Source organism: Anoplolepis gracilipes, chromosome 9, assembly GCF_047496725.1.
Source record: "Anoplolepis gracilipes chromosome 9, ASM4749672v1, whole genome shotgun sequence".
Taxonomy (NCBI): Eukaryota; Metazoa; Arthropoda; class Insecta; order Hymenoptera; family Formicidae; genus Anoplolepis; species Anoplolepis gracilipes.
Genome location: NC_132978.1, coordinates 13580538 through 13593013, shown reverse-complemented (window position 1 = coordinate 13593013; position 12476 = coordinate 13580538). Strand labels below are relative to the sequence as shown.

At 32.8% G+C, this 12476-nt stretch overlaps 1 protein-coding gene and 1 long non-coding RNA gene across 4 annotated transcripts in view; one reads left to right on the top strand and one right to left on the bottom strand.

The window, feature by feature from the left end:
• Nucleotides 1-12476, top strand: part of Ph4alphaefb (prolyl 4-hydroxylase subunit alpha-1) — a 167675-nt gene that overhangs the window by 32885 nt on the left and 122314 nt on the right. The window contains exon 1 of one of the 2 annotated variants that reach the window (XM_072899159.1): nt 9044-9377. The exons of the other annotated variant lie outside the window; for it this stretch is intronic. The gene's annotated coding sequence lies outside the window, so the exon portion shown is untranslated. Of the gene's footprint in view, nt 1-9043; nt 9378-12476 lie in introns of those variants that run through there. 2 annotated transcript variants of the gene reach the window in all.
• LOC140669372 (uncharacterized) lies at nt 2368-9056 on the bottom strand. 2 transcript variants are annotated; one of them, XR_012047330.1, is made up of 3 exons: nt 8690-9056; nt 8246-8492; nt 2368-3062 (listed from the first exon to the last, which is right to left on the bottom strand). It is a non-coding gene; the product is annotated as an uncharacterized lncRNA (long non-coding RNA). The 2 variants fall into 2 exon arrangements; XR_012047329.1 differs by lacking the exon at nt 2368-3062 and having other exon boundaries at nt 6244-8492; nt 8690-8799; nt 8868-9056.

The following is a 12476-nucleotide window of genomic DNA, read 5'->3' as shown; positions in this document are numbered from 1 at the left end:
GCACGGGGAACCTTTGTCTTGGAGTTAGGTGCGGATAAACCTTGGTATGGCCTCTAGCTCACGGTGTGTTTCTAATGTAACAGATTGTATGAGGTTTATCCCCTTCCCCCCCCCCCCCCGATACAGGGTATATCGCCAGTGAAAGGATGTATTGAGCTTGACTCCCCTCCCCTTCCCCCAATACAGGGTATATGCGTTAAATGAGACTTTGAATCCTTAAGAATCGTTCCGAAGAATATTATAACAGAGGACCATATGAACGAAACCGTTCATTGACAGTACGATTTGCGTTTAATTCGGTTCGCTTACAAAGAGTTCTTTGTTGCTTATATTTACTGTCAGTTCGTTATTTGCTCTGTATATATGTACTGTCGGCACCTTAATGTTTCACGCAATCTCTACTGATGGACATATTTCCAATGCACAGAAAGTATTGAAAACAATCATCTAATAATTTTTTTTTTTTTTTTTTTTTTTTTTTTTTTTAATAAATTATTAAAAATTTATATACATATTTCTACGTGTGATATGACGACAAATATATAAATACATAAAAAATGTTTATCTGAGGAATAATCCAATAATTGAGATTATTAATTAAAATAATTTTTAAAAAATTGTCAAAAATTCTTATTGATGAAAAATGTATACAATCAAATTTGTACTTACTTTTTTTATAAAAAAGTCATTATTTTTTTCCTAATTTATAAAAATCCAATTTAACTTGATAAAACTCGAGAAAGGTCAATCTAAAAGACTTAAATCGTATAAAAGGAATAAAATGAATATAGATTCATGAAAAATACTAGAATATAATACAATAGTATTCAAATATATGTACATTTTACTGTTCATGTAATGAGAGATCGAAATAATTTCAATTGTTCAATATAAAAATATCTTGTAAAACCTAACCCTTATTAATCTTCACATATGTATAAGTCATTTTGATTTTATCTGTATATTTTAACAATAGTATTATATTCCGAACGTTTTAAATTTATTTCTTAACTTTTTGTTGTGCACGATCATTTTTTACAGATATCATGTATGTATATGTGTGTGTATAAAATTTTGTAAATTTTTTCAAGCACTTTGAAATAGCTAAAACTACTACAAGACATGGTGATATCCATATGTGATATCAGGAACAAAAAATATGTGACCTACAAGGATTAATTTACATAGTAAACATTTTGCAAGGCAGTAAGAAAAGTAAGATATATATGTGTGTTTTATATTGTAAATATTATTATTTTGTACCTTAAATATTTTTTGGCCATCTCTCTCTGTTACAATCATCATCGGCGGAATGCTTTGCTTGTCAATAATTGCACGTAGCCTTTCAATTCTAATTCTCGTTGCATTTTTATGTATCTTCTTCGGTAAAAATAACAAGAAGGAATTTGGAAAAGATTTTCGATCGAATCTCGGCAATTTTCTCGATTTCTTTCTTCGATGAGAGACAGCCGTCCGTACAACCGTGCGTACTGTTTTCGCCTTGGTTGAAAGAAAAAGAAACGGGTATACGCGGCGCGCCGGAAATGTAAATGAAAACGATATGTTGCCTCAGCCACTCGGTATGTTACGGCTCGGTATACATATATCGGCATGAGCTTTCTATACGCAAAGTTCCACGCGAGTCGCAAGTTTTCGAGCTTATACGTGAGTTGGAGCGCATTGTTAATTCGTTCTACTTAATATCCTTATTCTGCTACGCTTCTGTGTCGCTTTACTTTTACTTAATTAAGGGTGCACTCGGCGAACGTGTGCGACGGAAGAGCGAGTTCGAGATATTGCCAATAGACTTTTGTGATGATTTTAAGGATAAAATCTCAAACGGAAGGAAGACAATTTCTTCTTCTTTTATATAGATATTTAGAAAATTCTTAAAAGTACTGTAATTTACAGATAAATTGATTTGTTTTGCGTGCCTTTTGTAAATTTTAGCTGAGATACTAAAAGTATAATGATGACACGTATAACATAATGTAATTAAACATGCAACGCCGATGGTACACGTCAAAATGTAACACGCAATTGTATATGATTTATGACGGCGCGTTCGGTTGCTCATTAAATATAAATGAATTTGCTGAAGCCAAATGTTGTCTGTTTACGCGGAATGTTTGTTAAAACTGCCTATCGAAATACATATCTTTAATATTTCGGTCGTTCTCGCATATTACGTGAGAATATAATTTTTATTAAGAAATTTAATTTAATTTTAACATTCATAAATAGAGAATTTATCATTGACATTTTGCATGTCACTCTATGTCGCTAGTCATTTTATAGAATATTATATATATATATATATATATATATATATAAAATACTTGTCGCGAAACACATAGCGTGCACATAGCAGATAGAATAACCAACAGCCAATCGACCGAATATAAGATAAACTAAAATAATTCGGTTACGGGACAAAATCTGAGAACACATTCTCTTTATCGCGAAATAACTCTCGGCATTTATATCGCGATCAAAGAGAAATGATAAAACTAGGAATAACAAGAAAAGGGCCGCTGCCATTGCCGCCGCCATCGTCGTCGTCGTCGTCGTCGTCGTCGTTGTCGTTGCAATATGAAAGCAAAGAGAGAGAGAGAAAGAGCAGAAGGGGAAAATACATTTTCATAATCGAGTCAAGTACTTTGCAGTGCGTCTATTCCAGAAATTTCGCTCAAGCGCGCGCACAGTGTCTCTCTTACGTTGCTATAAAAAAAGGGAAATGTCTTGAGTCGAACGTAGTGAAAAGGATTATTGGATTTGCTAGGGATGATGCTTGCACTCGTGTTAGTACATTTCTTTGGCGATAGGAAGAATCTTTTCTCTCATGTTTTATTTTTTCCTTTTTCCTTCTTTTCCTTTTGTCAGCGTTAGAATTATGATGAGAACGTTTAAAGTAATTTATGCTTTTATTGTTTCTCTCTCTCTCTCTCTCTCTCTCTCTCTCTCTCTCTCTCTCTTTGATCGCGATTATAAATTTCATTCGTAATTAACAATCGCACGATTTCTGTGAAGATCGAATCGATTCATCAGGTTGTTGCAAAATCCTAAAAAAAAAAAAAAAAAAAAAAAAAAAAAAAAATTTATCATGAATTTGTAACGGATATTCTTTTGATAAACATTATTATCCCAACTTATACGTATACTTTGCCTTATGTATTTTATTTTACTGCTCAGTAAATAATAATAAATAACTCGAATCGTATACCATATATAAAATGACAATTTCCGAAGTACGAGACATTTTTCTTTCAATTAATCCAACATTACTAATCATTACAAATTACAATCCGACATTTCGTAATTCGTGTTTTTTATCTGTTTATAACACTGCCGACATTGTCGTAATTTCCATTACAATATCAGAATCAGAGTAGAATGAGAATCGCATAGCTTTCCGTCTACGATGTAAGGCTAAAAGGAATAAAAAGCAAAAGTATCTATTCGAGGTACCATGGAGAGAGCATTTGTTCAACGGGTGGGCTTTGAAGCTTGTCGTAGAGCGGATGATAGAAATAACGGTCGATTTGTCCAAATTCCCGGAAGTCTTCTTTCGTTCATGAGAGTAGATCGGAATAGGATCCCTTTTCGCGAAACGACAAATAGGGGTTGCCACGAAGACGAGCTTGTCTCAAATAACGTCTTTTCGTCCTATTCATTACGCGGATTTTCTACGTCTACGTTATACATTAAAACGGCAACAAGCCGATCTGCTTCAACGATTGATCAAAGGATTTACGTTAATGTAAAATAAATGGATTTCCTTTTTGTGCCGCATAACTTATGCTTAGCGCGTATTATTCGCAATTCATCATGCGTGCTTCGTGATTTATATGTAATATAATAATATTATATAGAGGATAAAGAAATCTGATTGATTGATTGAATTTGACAAATTCTCCATTCACATTATCACGAATTACAAACGAATCGCAAATACGCTCGTAATCTGATGCTAGCATTATAATTACACACACACACACACACACACACACACACACACACACACACACACACACACACACACGCAGGGTGTTCCCAATTTAAATGGCAAAACTGGGGAAACGTGTAGGGGACCGAGAAACTAAGACAAAAAGTTCTTTGCTCGTTTTTGCTCCATTTTGGAGAAAATCGCAAAAAAAAAGAAACAAAATAAGTTTTCGTCTTTTTACTTATTTATTTACATTTTATTCATATTATCATTTATTTAATGCAGATATTGTTCAAAATACTGCCCTCTTGCAGTAATGCAAGCATTACATCTAGCACTAGTTGTCGCATTAGTTGCAACTAGACATCACTAACTAAAAACTGATTAAGGACTCGTAAAAAGAATGTTAAGGATAACATCAAGTGTTTACTATATATAAGGAACCTTGAAGTAGAAAGTTTATTCGGTGCCAATCAACTTGAGAGAGTAAATGACAATGAGAGATGAAATTTTCGCAATTTTCTCCAAAATGGAGCAAAAACGAGCGAATCTCTAAAGGACTTTTTGTCTTTGTTTTTTCGGTCCCGAAGTTTTGCCTTTTAAATTGAGGACACCCTATATACATACGCACGCACGTAGGCACGCAGGCACGCACGCGGCAAGCGCGCGCGCGCGCATCAGCGCTTTTACAAAATAGAGCCTTTTGTGTTCCGTATAATGTTGTTTTAAGTCAAGTTTAACTGTTTCGAGATAACGAAAGGAGAGGCTCATTATACATTACAAGACTTCCTTCGTCTTGTTGCGGAGAGTTTGATAAGCATTGACTTAAAGTTCCGCGCGCGCGAACGGGGTTTTCTTAACTCGGGCAATAAACTGGATTTCACAGTTTCTATTGAATAATCATAAGTGTAATACTTTGCACTTGCCGCTTAATCCAACATCTTACGCGTCTGAATATGCATGAATCCATTGCCAGATGCAAACAGGCTGCTACTTGAAATAATTTCGCGAATCACTTTGCGCAAGAGATAAGATAAGAATTATTTTCACCATTGTTCTTTTATGCTTCTGCCGTAACTGCATTTTCAATAGTATTACAATAAAATTAAACTCATCAACTCTTTATTTTCTTCAAAATCTGAAAATAACTCTAAAAAAAGAAACTTTTATAATCTAATGATAAATAAAATAATATATTTTTGTAATATATATGTATTATTTAATATTGAGATGAAATATGAGAAATAAAATGTGCTATTGTCGTGTAACACACAATGGGAAAAAAACCAATTTTTTTTTTCCTACTTTATATAATTTTATTGCATATCTCATGAATATCTTTACGAGAAAGATTACAATAGGATTTCTATTTATTTCGCTTAAGACAGTTATGTATATCAAAATAATTAAATTCACATATATAATGTAACACATATATATGTACGAAAATCGAATCCAAATTTATTTCATATCTTGTAAGACCGAAGAGGAAAGGAAAAGATAAAAGAGGAAGGAGCTTCGAATCGACATTTCGAATAATGCAGCTTTTAATCGACATTTTGAATAATGCAGCTTTTAATCGACATTTTGAATAATGCAGCTTTTAATCGGCATTTCGGATAATTTTTGCTTTTTCAGGTTTTACGGTAATCTTTTCTTTCTTTTTTTCTTCGATGATAATGACACGAAGATAGAAATTGTCACGTAACATTTCTGTTTTTCGTGATATGTAATTAAATTTGTAATTTTTAAATTGTATATTATGTATTATTTTTTCGCGATGAATATAATGGATAAAACTTTACACATGTTAAACACGTATTCGTATATATACAAGATAAATGTTTCATTTACAAAGTGACGTGGTTCTAAAGTTAGAAATTAGAGAACTTATAAGAGAAAGAAAAACATTTTCTTCGCACTCTTAAACGACTAAATTTTTTTACGTCATAAACTGCAGTGACACGTCTTTTTTATATACGATGTATTTTATTTAGTCCGATCCCGAGACCCATCTGCCGCACGTAAACCTCGTTTGCATATGGTGAGAGTATGCGTAGTCTACGTGACTAATTGTGAGCGGCATTAAAAGGGCAAAATTTACGTGTCGCGAGGCGAGGGGCGCGATTACGAAAGCGCGGCGACGACGACGACGACGACGACGACGACGACAACGACAACTACGTCGAGCGGAGAATTTCGCGTTGCACACGCAAAGCCCGGGGATCACACTATACCCCTTCTCCGAACTTGCCATTCGTAATCCCTTCTCTTCCCCCCCCCCTTTCTCATCCTCCATCGTACCTTCCCCTATTTGCCCTCGGGGCTTCGGGCGCAAACATCGCAAGGATTACATGCTGTTTGCCGTGAATTGAAGCCACCGTAAATTCCGCGGTATGCCGACTTCGCGAACGCAGCGGCGATGCAATCGCGATGTAGGACGTTGCGCCGAATTGCACAGCCTTTAGTCTGCTAAAATATACGGTAAAAGAACCGCGAAAACTATAAAACGGAGCGAAAATGTGTGTTGGAGAATTATATATATTAAAAAAGTATTTATATTAGAGAGAGAGAGAGAGAGAGGGAGAGAGAGAGAGAGAGAGAGAGAGAGAGAGAGAGATAAATAGGTGTAAAAAACTATTTAAACCAAATTATCAGGACATAACAAATTATATATGAAAATTATTTGCTAATTTTTTACCATTTTTTAAAAATTAATTTTTCTTTACTCCAATTATTAAAAAGTTACGAAAGGTTACGCTATAGAGCTTACGACTAATAATAATCTATCAAGCTATTATAAAAATAGTGTATGTACACATAAGTCAAAATAAAAAATTAATAATACTTGAATTATTTCCTATTTTTTGCTACTTTTTATTTTCAAAAATATGTTTTTACTCCAATTTTTAAAAAGATATTAAGAACAAAATGTGCCAAGAACATAAAGTGCATTAAAGAAATCACTTGCTCGCAAGATTATGACATTAGAATGTTTCTTGAATTATTTGCTCTCAAGATATTCAGATCCTGATTTTTTTTTTTTTCAGGAAATAAGTTTTAAAAAAACGATTCATTTGATCGCGTGAAATCGTTTCTTAAACTTATTTAGCAAACAAGCTGGAAGAAATAATTCGGAAAACAAGACGGTACTCTTACTTATAGCAGATGACATTTTATTAATTAAACACTAGGTGTTTTTGTCACGATGTTATGTAAAAGATTTTCTTGTTGCGTATAGATCGTTGATAGCTGTTGCACGTCGTTAATCCGAAAAGCATTTTTTTTTATTCGCATAAACGAAACGGTTCACTGTGTGAATACGGGTCGCATTTCCAGATAATTTCGGGTACTGATCAAAGTCCTCGCATTTGCTAATAATTGCGTTAATACATCATGCGTATGATAATTAAATGTCGATGTTATACCACGACAAGTTTATTGGTAATTATATATATATATATATATATATATATGTGTGTGTGTGTGTGTGTGTGTGTGTGTGTGCGTGCGTGCGTGCGTGCGTGCGTGTGTGTGTGTGTGTGTGTGTGCGTGTGTGCGTGTGCGTGTGTGTGTGTGCGTGTGTGTGTGTGTGCGTGTGTGTGTCAGAGTTTCTATATTCACAAATAATGCGGTACAAATAATGCAATTGTAATCATAAAAAAAACTGTCTGCTGCTTTTGGCTTAAATTATATAAACTGACAGATGATTATATATACATAAAGATCTATTGGTAGGAATTAAAAATTATTTAATCAACGAATCTCTTTTATGTCCTTTTTGTATCTTTTATATATCCATTAAATTTTTAAAAAATACTTTGCATCCATTACTTTAATATAAAAAATATTTAATATAAAAATATATAAAAAATTATTAGTGCACGTGTGTGTGTATGTGTGTAAAGTTTTTATTATTTCAAAATGTATAAACATCATCTATCTCTGCTAATATTTAATAGTTATACAATAGATATCATCGTTTAAAAGCTTGGCAAAAAATTAACAAACTGTTAATTTTAATAAATATATTTGTTATTAAAAATGTGTATTTGCGTTAATATGTTTTCTTAATATTTTGTAAAATAATAAATTTTGCAAAAAAGAAAAGCAAGGAAAAATTTGTCTCTGCACGGGAAAAACGATGGAGAAAATAGATGGAACTAACAAGAAAGAGGCGCGTCGTTTGTTTTCATTCACTTCAAACGTCAACGACTGGTTCTCACATGGGGTCCTCATTAGGAAAGTCGGAAGCAGATCCAATCTACTGTTAATGGAAGCGGCTACTGGCCATACTACCTGCCTTTTCCACCACAAAAATTTGTTTTTCCGTTTCGAATCCTGACCGGTGCCGAGAGTGCATTCTCGCCAGGGGTCCATTAAAATATCATTTGATTTTCCAAATGTTTTAGCTTGCCGACGAAAGTACGGAAAGCCTTTATGTTTGTTTACTGTGTTGCTCTCTTTCTCCTTCTCTTTATATTCGTAAAGTGAAATATATTCCTCTTTCTTTTTCGCGATGCAAGAACGCAGTCATTTTATTTGCCTAAAAAAGGTAGAAAAAATACAGTTGGGAAGAACAGAATTACCGAAGAATTGCATTGTCATTTTTATGTCTAAATGATGACTAGATTTGTGTGAATATCCAACGGTCGTAATGTGCATGCTCAATTATCCCTATTGTTCTCACGATCGATACCAACACAATCGATATACAATGGGCGTTCTCGTTTGTTTGCTAACCTTTGTGGACATCTACAAAGCAGGATGCGATTACGTGCTTGAAATTATTGGTATAAGGTATAAGCGACAGCATAGATCATTGGTATATTAGTCTAATATAAAATTCGTCTCTGAAATCCTAACAAAATTGATATACTGGCATACGATAGATAATATAGATTCACTTTATCAAATTTACCTCCACTTTGGTAGTAAAAAAAAAAAAAAAAACTGTCACAATTTGTCCGGATATAATATACAGAGTTTTAACACGGTGTATTTTATATTGTCGTTCTTTACCGAGAAGAAACAATTCAGACTATTTAGCTTTAATTTGAGAAGTAAGCAAAGAAGGATATTTTTTTGTACAAATTTGTCGAACGGGGTCGAAAGTTTTGCAAAATTGTTTATTTTCTTTCCTTTCTTTTTTTCTTTCGCAATCGCCGTGTTGCGCGCGCACACGTAAACACACTCACACACAGATACATACACACATACACACACGCACACGTGGAAAGTTTCTTTGTAATTTCAAGCTAACTTGGGATAATGTGATAATAAAGTATTCGTCCTCTTGACCTATCTCGTGATCTCTGTTTCTCACTGCAGCCTAAGTAAATACTTGACACGAGGCTGTAAATCACGATATTGCGCTACCTTTTCCCTACGACTGCGCCTACATCTGCCAAGCGAGTGAATTACGGACCAAGCAAGTTGATTGAATCGTGTTCGGAATCGCATGAGCACATTTTTTTTCGAGAGAGTATTATAACCACATTGATTTTCATTAACTTGAAAAATCTTATAAAATAGACCCAAGAGATACATATGTATATTGGAAATGATTTACTGGCAAATTATTTCAATGTATATATTATTGCAAGCAAAAAACCATTTAAATAGTTTTGTTTAAATAAAATTTTATATGAAAAATAAAAATAAGCCACTCTTTTATGAAGAAATAATAGTGAGATATTGAATATAAATAAATACAAAAAAAAAAATATTTATTTGAAAAACGCATGCAATAATTGAAATTATTGTATATTATTTGAAATAATAACTTTTAAAAACAATTATCAAAAACATTTTCTTATTTAAAATAGTATAATATTTTAAGTTTTTAAACTCGCATTTATTATTTTAAATATTATATAGAGTAAGAAATAATAAAAAAACGTGTCTGCGCGCGAGCTAGCAAGGGAGAGAGAGAGAGAGAGAGAGAGAGAGAGAGAGAGAGAGAGAGAGAGAGAGAGAGAGAGAGATTTGAAATATTTTATTATTCAGCTCATATAATAAGAGAAATAAGTATTTCAATTGATACTTGAGATCTGCAATAAAAAATATATATAAATTATAACTTCCGATTTGTAAAATTTACATTAATGTTATCAATATTACCATAATAAGATTATAATTAAAGTACAAACTCAACTACTAATTTTCTTTTGCATCTCTCTTTGAATTGTCAGTTATTATTTGTAATTATATATGTGAATTTTTTAGATTTATATATAATGTTTTTTTAGCTAAATATTTTTTTTAAATATTTCATCGCGATTCTTTTCACAATTTTTAAAAAAGGAACGAGATATTTTTTATCGCTCTTTCCATATACGACAACCGAATTGTCAAACAGTCTTGAAGTTTATTGGATATGGCATCTTTTATGTTAATCAGATATCACTTTCGTGTTTGGCAGAATATCTATCAAGTTTACTTTAGTTACTATAGTACCATTAGAATTATTATTAATAAATTTCTCTTTCCAGATATAGACTTTTCTTTTCTATGTGTTTTTTATTTCTCTTTTTCCATTTTCATTTCTCCGACTAAAAAATTCTTGATTTTAATAGTTCTTACTTTCATCATTTTTTTACTTCTTGTTACTTTGCCTTATATAGTATTTTTTCATTAATTTTGTTTAATTAAAAATAAAAAAATAATAATTATTTTAATTGTATTATTAATGGATTTAAAGAATATGATGTCCACAATTTTCTTGTAAATTTTTATTTCCTAGTTTTGATCAAAACTGGAAAAGAAAATTGGTATAATACAACGTCTAGTATAATATATATCTATAAATACTGCAGATAATTATCGTGTTTGTCTGAGGGAGTTCTAATTATCAGCTCACTTCGAATTTTGAATACGTGAGTTTAACGCGTTTATTTAGCGTGTTGTAACATGCAATGATTATTTCTGCAGTAAACGAGGTTTTGTTAGGCGAGAGAGAGAGAGGGGGGAGGGGGCGAGGGGGGAGAGTCGAAACGTTACTACAACTCTTCCTACTCATGACAATTTTGCAGAATTAGTTACAAATTACCGACCGAATTACAATGACCATTTTCACTTGTTTCTAGCAATCTCCAGCATGAAAAGCTTTAATTTAGTCTTCTCATTTTATTTTTTAATTATATTCGCACACGGCGTGCAGTACAAAATTTGACGAAAATGTCAGTTTTATATTATTAATATTAACACATATTTTATCATTTAATACGATTAATTCTGTGTTTGACAAAATTATAAAGTGATCTTAAAGCTGTAATAAAAGATGTAAAGAAAGATGTGATAGAGAGAGAGAGAGAGAGAGAGAGAGAGAGAGAGAGAGAGAGAGAGAGAGAGAGAGAGAGAGAGAGAGAGAGAGAGAATGTACACATACATTGTTTTTTTTCCTAGGATAACGTACAAGTGATATAATGTTTAATATATAGATATGTGCAATATGTTTGTTTCAATATTACATTATTAAAGAAATGACTCAAATTTGAAAATATTATATTTGTCTATGGTTAGACACAGCACGAGCGAATTTAATTTTGCATAAAATGACTGTTTTATAGGAATGTTGATTACAGTACTCTTGCAACTTAATTATGATTGCAACTTGATACAGTTGAAAAACCCGTATCAAATAAAATACGATATCACATGAATTCTATATGAAATCTTATTAAATGCATTCATCTCGATTTTCATTCGAATGTTAATTATTCACAAATTACAGCGATCTCAGATGTAAATTGATTGAATTATACGTAATGAACGATGTAATTGCCACTCAATTCATTTCCTGTCAGCTTTCTAAGAGGCACTAATCTATCAGTAGGGAAGAGTTAAAAGGAACAAAAACCGACGTAATCGACGATAATGCATCTACTTTGCTTTTTTACCAGGAAATGTAAAAAAAGAGATGGATTACCGATCAATGCGCGCGGCGTTTTAATGCATTGCTAATTGCGAGTTTGAAACGTCATTATTTTTTATAATAAAAGCCAATTTTTCGACGGACCTTACAAATTAATCAATTCATCATGTAGAGGTTCGTCGTTTTTTTTATTTTTTTTTTTTATTGTAATCAGAGTCTGCTAAAGCGGCGATTCTGTCCATTTTTCCAGTGAAATATTTTCAAAAGCTAGGTAAAAAAAATGGGAGGAAAAAATCACGCAGGTCATTTGAAACGAGCGAAACCGCGGGTTTCGTCACCAAAAATGCGAATTAATGTAACGCCTCGCTCGACTCGTTTTTTTTTCTCCCTTTTTATATTTTTATACGGTGTGTTTGGCGGCGCAACGTTCGAATTTCGGCACGAATGCTATTTTCGCTTTTGAGCGTCCTCGGAAAATTTCGCAACGCTGCGCACGAAGGTCTGTGGAAATATTTCTCCCAGCAGAGTAATTTAGTTGTTACAAAATTTTTGCGGTCGATCCGCGTGTCAGTGATAAAATATAAATTCGACCGGTGTCTCGATGAAGAATTTCAGTCGCCTTTTATATTCTGGCGCGTGATGTCCGATGATATT